General features: G+C 37.2%; 1 pseudogene; it reads left to right on the top strand.

Moving 5' to 3' along the window:
* Positions 1 to 9,729: 9,729 nt before the first annotated feature.
* On the top strand, positions 9,730 to 11,395 carry LOC26514201 (annotated as a pseudogene).
* The last annotated feature ends 261 nt before the right edge of the window (positions 11,396 to 11,656 follow it).

Here is an 11,656-nt window from a genome sequence, read left to right as displayed (position 1 = left end):
CCGACACGGCCTTCCTGACTATAACAAGTCCTCGTGTTGTCTTGACTAGTACAAGATTCAACCGAACACATCATTGTCATCATCTTATATTACTTATCTTAACCCTATGATTACAAAGTTTGCTTATACTTCAAAACAAATTCAATTGCACTTCTTGTGCCTTCGAGCGTTAGTTTGACGGGATAACACTTCTCAAGTTCTCTAGAGTACAAGCTCTCTTCCGTACAAACTCAACCACTTGGATATCCTTCAGAGATTAGCTTAGCAGGAAAACATTCTTCTTTTTCACACATTTTAGAGCACACGCTCTCTTCCGCTCAAGCTCAATCATCTAATTCAAATCAACAAATCATAATTTTAGCAGGCTTCTCTCATACAAATCAGAGTACTACGCTCTCTTCTGCATAAAATCTTTCCTCTGCACCCCTCTTAGGTCACAAATCTCTTGCTTGCACGCACTACTTTTCTGCCGTCGTCAAGCTCTTCTTCTAACTCCAAAGTCTCTCGATCGTTAGGCACACTAAGCACACTATCATGCGGATACTCATACACTCTCCTAGTCGTCAATGATTTTAACAAATATCGGTCACCATCTAGCAATTGTACAATTTCGAATGGTCCCTTAAACTTTGGATCCAACTTCGTTTGGTGCCGCTCTTCGCTTTTCAGCAATACATGATCGCCAATTTTATGCCTTACTACCTGAGCATGCTTTCTATTTACTCTTGCCTTATCATACTGAGCATTCTTACTTATGCCTTCCTTAGCTTCCTTCCTAGCCTCATTCAGGTCTACGCGCTCTTCCTTATTTACAGTGAGCACTCCTAAGGGCCTCGCTTATTTGCCAATCATCAGCTCTAATGGACTAGTTACTCGGTTCATGGTACAGTTTATTGCCAATTTTACTTCGCCCAATGCCTCTTGCCACCGTTAGCATGCCCTTTAACACACTCATGACTCGCTCCACCTGGCCATTTGCCCTACTGGCACCCGTTTCTACTACATGAAGGTCAATTTTGTTATTGGAACAGAATTTTCGAAATTCGCTACTCGTGAAGCATCTACCTTGGTCCGCTATAATTCTGTTAGGAACACCAAATACTGAAATCGCAGACTTTACTGACTGTATGCAGTTCACCGTGTCCAAGTTCCACGTGTGGTATAGGTAAACAAATTTGGTGAAGGCATCAATTTGAACTATTACGTATTCCTTCTCGTCCTTTTTTACGCTTAATTTCCCACTAATATCAATGTGCACCGTATGCCATGGTATCTCTACTTTGGGAATGGGATGTAACTCCGATTGTATTTTACCTGACACCGATTTTGACAATTTACATGTCACACAATTTTCTACAAATCTTCGCACGTATTTTGACATTCCATCAAACCAATATTGCTCGTAAATCTTATCTAGGGTTTTTTGCCACCCCAAGTGCATTACAGCTTCGTGTACATGATTAACCACCGACCACCTGAATGCCCTGGGTACGACTGGCAAGCATCGTGTCTTCCCATTTCTTTGAATTTTACGATGCAGCAAACTATTCCTGATTTCATAAGAATTAGCTGTTTCTTTCTGCATTTCATCACTATTTAACTCGGTCATGATTTGCGATATGTCTTGATCACGCTTCTGTTCGGATATAAGCCAGTTGTGGGTTATAGTTGCCAAGTCATCTCGTACCTCCACTACCTTACTCAAACTTTCCTGCTCTACTATGGTGACGGGATTCCTAGACAAGCAGTCAACGTGAGCCATTTGGCTCCCTTTTTTATATTCCACCTGGAATTCGTATGACTGCAGAATTGACCACCAACGATGAACTCGCGGCGTCAATGCCGTTTTCTTTTGACTTGCACTAACAGAATTACAGTCCGTATATACTGTGAACTTTCTGCCGCTTAAATAATGTCGGAAATTTCTAATCGCATTGTACACCGCCAATGTCTCGAGTTCATACGAATGATATTTTGACTCGGATGTTGTGGTGCATTTACTGTAATACTCAACTACACGGCGCTGACCATCTACCATGTGCAATAGCATAGCGCCATACCCATTGGCGCTAGCCTCCGTATGCAGCTCTATTGGTAAATTTGGATCGAATATGATCAAAACGGGATCACTAGTTAGCACCTTAATAATTTTTTTTCGAATTTCCTCATGCTTTTCGCTCCACTCAAATTCGTTTATTTTTGATGTTAGCAGATAAAGAGGCTTCATTACTTCTGAGAAATGTGGGACAAATTTCCTAAAGTAAGAAGCTAAATCTATGAACTGTGTAGTTTGTGTGACTGATTCTGGTTTGGGAAGTTGGGTTAGTGCTTGTATTTTTCGAGGATTGGGTTTTAGCTCGCCATCTCTTATAAGAAAACCTAAGTACTCTATCTCCGTTTGCAGAAATTTGCATTTTTTAATGTTAAAGGAAAAGCCTTACTTTGATAACACGCTTAGAACTGTTTCCAATCTGTCAAATGCTTCCTCTATAGTACTAGAAACAATTAATACGTCATCGATATAGATGACTGCATATTTATTAACCAAATCCCCTAAAGCTCGAACTATGGCACGTTGAAAGACTGACGAAGCGTTTTTGAGGCCAAAGGGCATAGCTAAAAATTCATATTGACCCTCTGGTGTCACGAATGCAGTTCGCTCAACCGAATCGGGGTGAATTGGCACCTGATAGAAGCCACTGGCCATGTCTAGGCTAGAGAAATATTTACCGCCTTGCAGGCGATCTATTTGGTCTGATATTAATGGCAAGGGGTATCTATCTGACACAGTATTTGCGTTGAGTTCTCGATAATCTATGCACAGTCTGTCACTGCCGTCCTTCTTTTTTACAAGTAACATTGGACTAGCGAAAGGGGAGCTACTTGGTCTAATTACGTTGGATTCTAGCATTTGCTGAATCTTTTCTCTTACTATTTCTTTCTCACTCTCGCTAAGACGATATGGTCGTCTCTGTACTGTTTTGTTTACGTCCACTAAACGGATTTCTAAAGAACCTGTCGTAACACGTCTATTTGGAATGCCATCAATGAGAAATTTGGAATATTTGGCCAGTATGTCGTTTAATTTTTACTTATCACTATTACTTAACTCCAAATTAACATTACTTTTATGATCTATTGCACGTACATTTTTATCATTGTTTAAAGACAATACGGTTTGAGTTCTGTAAATATCGAATCTATCTTTTTCTATATAAAGTAGTAACTTTGAGTAAAAACCAAGCTCAAAAATGTCTTGTCCAATTATCATATCTGTTGTAATAATGCCTCCCAGGTATTCCACAATTAAATAATTAAAGTAGTTTTCTTGATTTTTTTTATTTCAAAAGACTTTTTAATACTTTTCATATTTTCACTTTTTAACCCAACTGGTCCGTTCCAAGTATGAGACTGAAGTGAAGTAAAACTCAAGCAATAGAAATTAGAACACCTTTTGTGTTACCAGCTTGTGTTTTGTCAAGAATCTTTTGCTTATATAAAGTTAGTGTTTTTCAATACACCTCCTCAAAAGATACATAGAACAATTTAGAAATTAAGTTAGTGTTTCAATAATACTTTTATTCGGACAGTTGTGTATTCTGGGAACAACAATAATGATCCACATTCGTCTAGAAATAGTTTTAGAAATAAATCAAACTAGTTCTAGGATTAAGGAAAAACCCAGAAAAGCCTTAATCAAATCATTGGTTAAATAAAACTTCAAACAAATCAAAAAACTCATAATTTTGTTAAATTAATTTATCAGTTTCTCCCGGCTTGAAATTATTTTTTTATTATTTTAATTTCTGAGACCCATCTCATGTTTTAGGGTCAAGAATCTTGCAGCAGGCAACGTGAGGACATCAGCTACCTGGTGTTCTGTGGAAATATATTCTAAAATAATTAGTTTCTTTTCAATTTGTTCTCTAGAAAGATGGTACTTGATATCAATGTGTTTTGATCGTTTGTGGCATGGAGGATTATTAGATATACTAATGCATCCTTGATTATCTTCTAGTATTTTGATTGGTTTATTTAATTCAAATTTTATACTGGAGACTAACGATTTTAACCATAAAGCTTCTCTTACTGCTTCAAATAAAGCCATATATTCCGCTTCAGTCGAAGAAGCAGCTACTGAACTTTGTTTCTTCGTATTCCAGCAAATCACATTAGAGCCAAACATTTTAAATATAAATCCAGTTGTACTTTTTCTATCGGACACACTTCCTCCCCAGTCAGAATCAACATATCCTTATTTCACATAAGTCTGTCATCCTTAATTTGCTCATTAGGAATGCCTTAAGAGAATTCATTGTATCATTACTTTCTGTTGCAATTACCAGATCATCTACATATAAAAGCAAATAGATATTTTTTAAGACACCACCATGGTCTCGTAGATAGATACATCTATCCACTGCTGAATTACTAAATCCCATGCTTTTTAAAACATTTTTAAAAGTCTCAAACCAGCATCGTGCCGCTTGTTTCAAACTATAAATTGACTTATTCAATTTACATACTTTACCATTTTTATATGGAAATCCCTCCGGAATCTTCATAAAGATTTCCTCTTTCAAAATACCATTTAGGAATGCCGTCTTAACATCCGTGTGATGAACTTTTAAATTGAATTGGTTTGCTATGGATAGAATGAATCGAAAGCTAGATATTCTTGCAACTGGTGCAAATGTCTCATCATAATCTAACAAGTATTCTTGAATAAAACCCCGAGCTACCAATCTGGCCTTATATTTGATTTGCTCGCCATGCTCGTTAGTTTTTATTGTAAACACCCACTTGCAATCAACAATATTCTTATCTAAAGGCCGATCAACTAAAGTCCAAGTTTCATTATAAGAATGCGAATTAAATTCCTCTTTTACAACTTCTTCCCACAGCTTCTTAATTCTGTCAGTTCGATGTTTAATATCATTGTAGTTAATTGGGATGTCATTACATAAAGTGTGAGCATTCATTAAGCAACTGTTTAAAGACCGATAAGACGTTTTTTGCTTGTCTTTTAATCTTTCACTTCTTCTGACCTCATTTTCATCTACTTTTAATTGCATACTAGGCAATTCTTCACCAATGATAATTATTGGATCGGCATTATTGAAAGTTGCTGTCTCACTAGGCTGTTTATCTGATTGAAAATTATCAGATTTCTCATCCGTACTCTCATTCGGGATATTTGACTCATCTGCTCCTGAATTATTTTCAGTAGACAGTTGTAGATTGTTCATATTATCATTCTGAATACTTTTTACCAGTTCCATACTCTCATTCTGAAACTCTATGTCATTTTCCACAGTCCTAGTACTCTCATCAACAACCACGTCTCTAGCTACCAGAAACTTCTTTGAATTTATGATCCACAACTTATAGCCATTCTGTTCGTAACCAAGCAGTATGCATTTGAATGATTTGTCATCAAATTTTCTTTTTCGCATTTGATCATGCACATATACTGTTGACCCGAATATCTTTAAATATTTTAAACTTGGCTTTCTGTTATGCCACATTTCAAATGGAGTTTTCTTATCCTGAAACGCTCTAGTTAGAGTTCTATTAATTAAATATGTTGCAGTTAAACCAGCTTCACTCCAAAAACTTTTATTTAATTTAGATCCATTAATCATTGCTCTAGCCTTTTCAGTTATGGATCTGATCATGCGTTCAGATACTCCATTTAATTGTGGTGTATGTGGAACCGTCAAATGGGAACTTATGCCTTTTTCGCTACAATAATCTTTCATCTCATTTGACAAATATTCTCTGCCATTATCGATGTAAAGATTGACAACCTTTAAGTTGAAATGAGCTTCACTCTTTGCGATGAAATCTTTGAAGAAGTGAAATACATCGGATTTATATAACATAACGTAAGTTACACGGTAATGTGTATACTGATCGACAAAGATTACATAATAGTTTCTTCCATCAATACTAGAAGGAGTTATTGAACCACAAACATCTGAATGAATTATAAATAAAGGCCTACGTATATGTTCTTTATACTTAGTTTTTTCAAATGGAAGTCTAGCTTGTTTACCATTTATACAAGCTTCGCATAATTCATCATTCAGCTTAACATCTTTTACAAGTTGAAGATGTAATCAAACATATTATTTCGTACAATTTCTAAAAACTTTCCCTTGCTAATGTGTCCTAATCTTTCATGCCACAAACGATAGTTTTGATTTATTTTTGAGTAAGTTAAATATGCTTCATGGTTTATTTTAAATTAACTATTGATATATTATTTTCCCACGTACCTTTTTGAACTTCTTGGCCATTCATCGAAACTTGCACTCCCTTTGAATTGAATTCAATTGTGAAGCCTGCAGCTTGCATCTTCGAGACGGACAGTAAATTTTGTGGAACATCTTTGCAGAATAGAACATTTTCGAGAGTAATATTCGTATTAAGATTGATGTATAGTTGGACTGTTCCCTTTGCAGAAGCGTATATGTATGCACCTTGCTTTGCAATTGCAATCTGAATTGGCTTATCCAGGGAAGAATAAGTTGAGAACAGATTTACATCAGCTTCACCTGTATAATTTCTGCCCTGCCTCAACATAAACGCAAATGATCTACCTGTTTGAACATTAGCAACTTGGGCTTGTTTTTCTTTACCTTGATTCTCTAAACCCCTTTTGAAACTGAAGCAATCTTTCTTGAAGTGACCTTTCTTACCGCAATGGTGGCATTTTAAATTGAAATTGAAGTTCTTCATGGGTTTTGCCTTAAATTTTGATTTCAGATGCAATGCCTTTTGTTTGTTGTGGTTGAAAGATATCGCTTGAAGTACTTTATTGCTTGTGTCCTTGCTCAAATTCTTTATTTTAGTTTCATGGTCAAGTAAGCGGTTTTTGACAAAAGAAAGAGTAACATATTCGGCAGATATAGTTTCTATCGCTGTAACAACTCCATCATAATTTGAAGGTAATGTTAGAAGAAGGTGAGCTACTTTATCCACCTCCTCGATTTTTGCTCCCGATGCCATTAATTCGTCAAATTTATTGAAATGAATAATGAGAGGAGTATCACCATTTAATTTAAATGTCAATAATTGTTTCCGCACAGAGAGCTGGGTAGCCAAACTTTTACGTTCATAAATCGAATCTAATTTTTCAAAAATTTCTTTAGCAGTCGAATTATTATCAGCAAATGATAGAAAAGAGTCGCTCAAGAATTCTATTATTACGCTTTTTGCTGACCTCTCTGCCTTTGTCCAGATCTCATTTACTTCTTGTGATTTTTCGTTGTCAATAACAAATAAAACATCATTTTCAGCTAAAAGTGCCTTTACACGAAATTTCCATACGGAATATTTTTCACCACAAAAAGGTAAAATACTCTTGAACTTATTCTAGAACACCTTTTGTGTTACCAGCTTGTGTTTTGTTAGAATCTTTTGCTGATATAAAGTTAGTGTTTTTCAATAATATCATATTTAAGGCACTTATTATATACTACATGAAATAACAATTCAAAATTAAATTCAGAAATTTGTATGGTGGACAGAATTTGCATATTGCTCTTGACAACATTGTCGCCTATGCCTCTCAAAACAACCATGTTATGGATTCTTTTACCGGCCAGCTTCGCGACCACTTTTTCTTTTACCAAAGAGTATTCTGATCATGAATCAAAGAAAAATGGAAACTTCTCACCAAATTGAATTGCAGTCCCGTTAGGCTGATGTACTGCGCACATGTCTACTCTTCTTTCGTTGCTGCTTCGGCTCGCTGTTGCTGTTCCCCTCGTACACACTGACGCGATATGTCCAACCACACTTGAAACAAGTTACTGTTGATCTCTCTCGTGCCATCGTTGTTCTGTTGTTGCTTGGCCTGGTCACCAGGCCTGGCCTGGTGTTCACCTCTTGCGACACTCCATTGCCTTATGTCCAAGTTTCCCGCAATTATAGCATCTAATCGGCGTCTGCATTTTAAATCTCTTCTTTTCGGGTCCCTCTGTTCTAGAAAATTCTACATTTCTGCTGAATGTGTATGCTTGTCAATCTGGGGTCTGGGGTCAATTTGGGATGCATGAGCCAAGACTATGGATATGGCGATCTCCTCATGGGTCATTGATTTCCACTTGGTCAATAACGATGTAATTAGGCGACGGGAATACACCGAGAGGCATTCATTTGCATTGGGACGTCCCTTGAGCATATTAAGCAACACTGCTGCCGGCGTCTTGTTGCCTTCGTAGAGTTCCATGAACAATTCTCGGAATTGCGAACAGCTCATTCCAGGAAAACAAACTTGCGACAGCCACTGCGATGCACTACCGAGCAGCGATTTGCTGAGCGTCATCACCTAGGATGCACCTTCTTGTGGATGTTCACTTAGAATCATGTCCACCGTTTTGCACCATGCTACCGCGTCGGCTTCTGCAGCTTCGGGGTTGAATGTCGGTAACATCGCGGATGCGGCGCGCGTGTCATGTTGCGATGTTGCTTTTAGTAGTTCGGTTAACACTCTATTTTGCAATTCTAATAGTCTGCGCCAGCTATTTTCCGAGTTATCTTGTAGGGGCGGTGATCCCACTTCTGATGTCTGGAAATGGAGGTCGTTTTTCTCAGCCATTTTCTATTTCACCACGCGCAGCGAGTCGCAACGATATTCTTTAATGACCGTTCACTTCGGATGGCTGTTCTTGATTGCCTTCCCCTCCTCTTCCTTCTTTCCATCATTGCGCCACGCTCAGCAGGGCTTTACTCTCCTTCCCTACCGCGCTCTTATTCAAATAAGCTTTTCTCTCTTCATTCTCTCTTCATTTTCAATGCTCTTTTTTTTCGTCTTAGACTATACACTTAACTTATAATCAATCAGTAAATAATATTTTAAATTAAATCTAACTCATCTCCGACATATTCCATAAAGCCACATTGACAGGAGGCTATGCACATATACTGCCCTTTTGCATCTAAGCGGCATGATGTTTCTTCTACTTTTAACCAACGCATTTGATGAATCCTTATATTATATATTATATCGTTGACTTGAGATGTGGCCCAAAAGTAAGTCGCTTGTCCAGAGTAATGCCTTTTTTTAAGTAATGATATTTTTCTTCGTTTTGCTGGTCTAGGGTAACTCCCTCTAGTTGGATTTGAGGGGTATTAATTCTGAGCGTTTTTAGTGTAAAGAAGACGTTCGTTATTTTCTGCGGATTGATCTTTAGATTCCAACTTTCGCACCAAGCTCCAAGAGTGACTAGATACTCCTGTAATCAATTGGCAGCTTCTCTATGACAACTGTAGTTGTAAATTTCTGCAATGACATCTGCATAGGTCGCAATAAGTGCTTCGGAGGGAGCTACCATATGTTGACTGTTGGCATATAATTATTGGGTATATCTACAGTATACAATGAATAGAGCAATAGTCCAAGCACACTTCCCTGTGGAACTCCTGCTCTCATTAAAAAGTTATCCGAGTACGTAAATCTGACTTTCACTTTGAACTCTCGTCCTTCCACATAAGATCTAAATAGTCCATAGTACGGAGCAGGTAAATGATTTTTAATTTTGAGCAATAAGCCATAATGCCATCAACGGCTTGCTGCATATCTATAAAAATTGTGTTGGAATACTCCTGATCGTCAAAGGCCTGCAAGGTATGTTGCGCTAGTCTGTGGACCTGTTCTAGTATTTGCAATAAGTTTCTTTCACAGTCTAGACAAAGAGGGTAAGAGACTAATTGGACGATATGACTCAGGATCAACCTCTGATTTCCCTGACTTGTGGATCATCATAATCTTAGCCAATTTCCACTGCTTTGGGAACACTTGAATCCTAATAGTATTAAAAATTAATGCTAACAAAAGGCAAGGCTTGTAAGCAAGGCTTTTAAAGTAGCGTGACAAGTTCGATCAATACCAGGAGCTTTGTTTTTGGGAAAATATTGTATGACATCAGATATTTCCTCAACTCTTATAGGCTTAATAGGCAATGAAAAGATAATTACACAAAACAAATCAATGCCTGGCCCCTCACAAAGCCAGTTTGATTCGAAATTTCAAAAGGATCCGAATGTCGAGAAATATGAAAACTTGCAGCAGCAGCAGCTTGAAACGGCTGCTGTTCTAATGAATATAAGCAAACAAATTTTAATTTCACCTCCGCAGCTGTAGATACAAGTATAATATTAAAAGTTCTGTGAAAAAATCAAAACGTCCATTAAGAAAAAATGGAGTTAAAATCGACCTGTCCGTCAAAAAACAAAAGAACGATTGCGCTAATCAACGGATCCCATTGTTCAATAATTGCCAACCTTCAATGCTTGATCGTCAGTCACACTTAAGAAGTGAAGAGGATTTTAAAACAACAGTATTACCTTAAACCAAGTTGGTATATTCGATTATAAACAAAAGGCGCCAAAGGCGAGTACCGGTTCTCTGCTATATTCCAAAGATAGCTCCGATTCTCACAATCTGGAGATGGACATAACGTTCTCCATCAACTATAGAAAGACCTCCGAAAGCCTGAGCTCGGACCATGCAACGGATGCAGCTACAACTCAACTCTGCCAAGCATTGGCCCGATCAGCAACCAAAAGTAAAGAAGAAAACCAGGCTACAGAATTAATACGAAACATAATGAGCCAGAATTTTGTGTTCTCCGTTCCACCAACAGCATAATTTACTAAAGTACCTGAAGAACCCATAGCACTATTAAAGGATCTATCACAGGCTCAATCCAGTAAATCAAAACCTTGTAGAAGAAAGCAAAGTTTTTCTACCAAAACTGATTGCATCGATGTAGTTAATGAGAATGTGACTGATATTTATACCACTTCAGAAGCAACTTCAGACGATAAAAAGGATAAAAGGCAGAACATCAACCTTTTTAATGCCATACCCGGTGTTCAAAAAGATGTTCCAATTGCGGCACATTTACCACAACAATTTATCGGCGAAGTGTCAGAGGTGAAATCGTTTGCAACGCATGTGGGTTGTATTTAAGGCTGCATGGTTTTAATCGCCCACATTCTATGATACGCGCTTCCATACACACCCGACGCAAGCGTCCTAAAGAATTGGAGCGATCTAAAAAAAAAACACAAGCAAATGTCATGTGCTTCAATTGAACCAACAAAACTGGATTTCTTGACGTCAAACGAAGCCCCTGATATTTCTGGTTTTGCATTGAATAAATACAAAAAGTAAATGGATGAATCCGAGCCCGCAGCAGCACTCAAAGATATTTGATTGAGGCGGACACAATCGGCGTTTTAGGATACCTGTGAAAGTGCGGATAACTCTACACCGCTTAACCTTGTTTCCAGTGAAAATAATGCAAAGTTAACATCAAATGCCAAATATATTTCCCCTACTCACCTTTCGAAAATAAACCTTTAACAAACATTTTGTTTATTTATGAGGCCGCATAAGAAATAAAGAAAAAGGCATAGGATTACAATAAGTGTCGACTATAAATAAAATTTTCATTCTTAAAAAATTAAATTTTATTCATTTGTATCTTTAAAAACTAATACCAAAATAATTATTAGTGTAAAAAAGGTATAAAATTGAACCAGTATGTCATACCTTTTAAATAATATCACACTAAATATAGACCTTAATCAAGGACATCAATACTTAATGCAATTAAATTAAAACTAAACATTATTATAT

The sequence above is a fragment of the Drosophila ananassae genome, unplaced genomic scaffold (genome assembly GCF_017639315.1).
Source record: "Drosophila ananassae strain 14024-0371.13 unplaced genomic scaffold, ASM1763931v2 tig00000015, whole genome shotgun sequence".
In the NCBI taxonomy this organism is placed as follows: Eukaryota; Metazoa; Arthropoda; class Insecta; order Diptera; family Drosophilidae; genus Drosophila; species Drosophila ananassae.
Note: the sequence above shows the minus strand (reverse complement) of the source record. Positions and strands in the feature narration are given on the sequence as shown.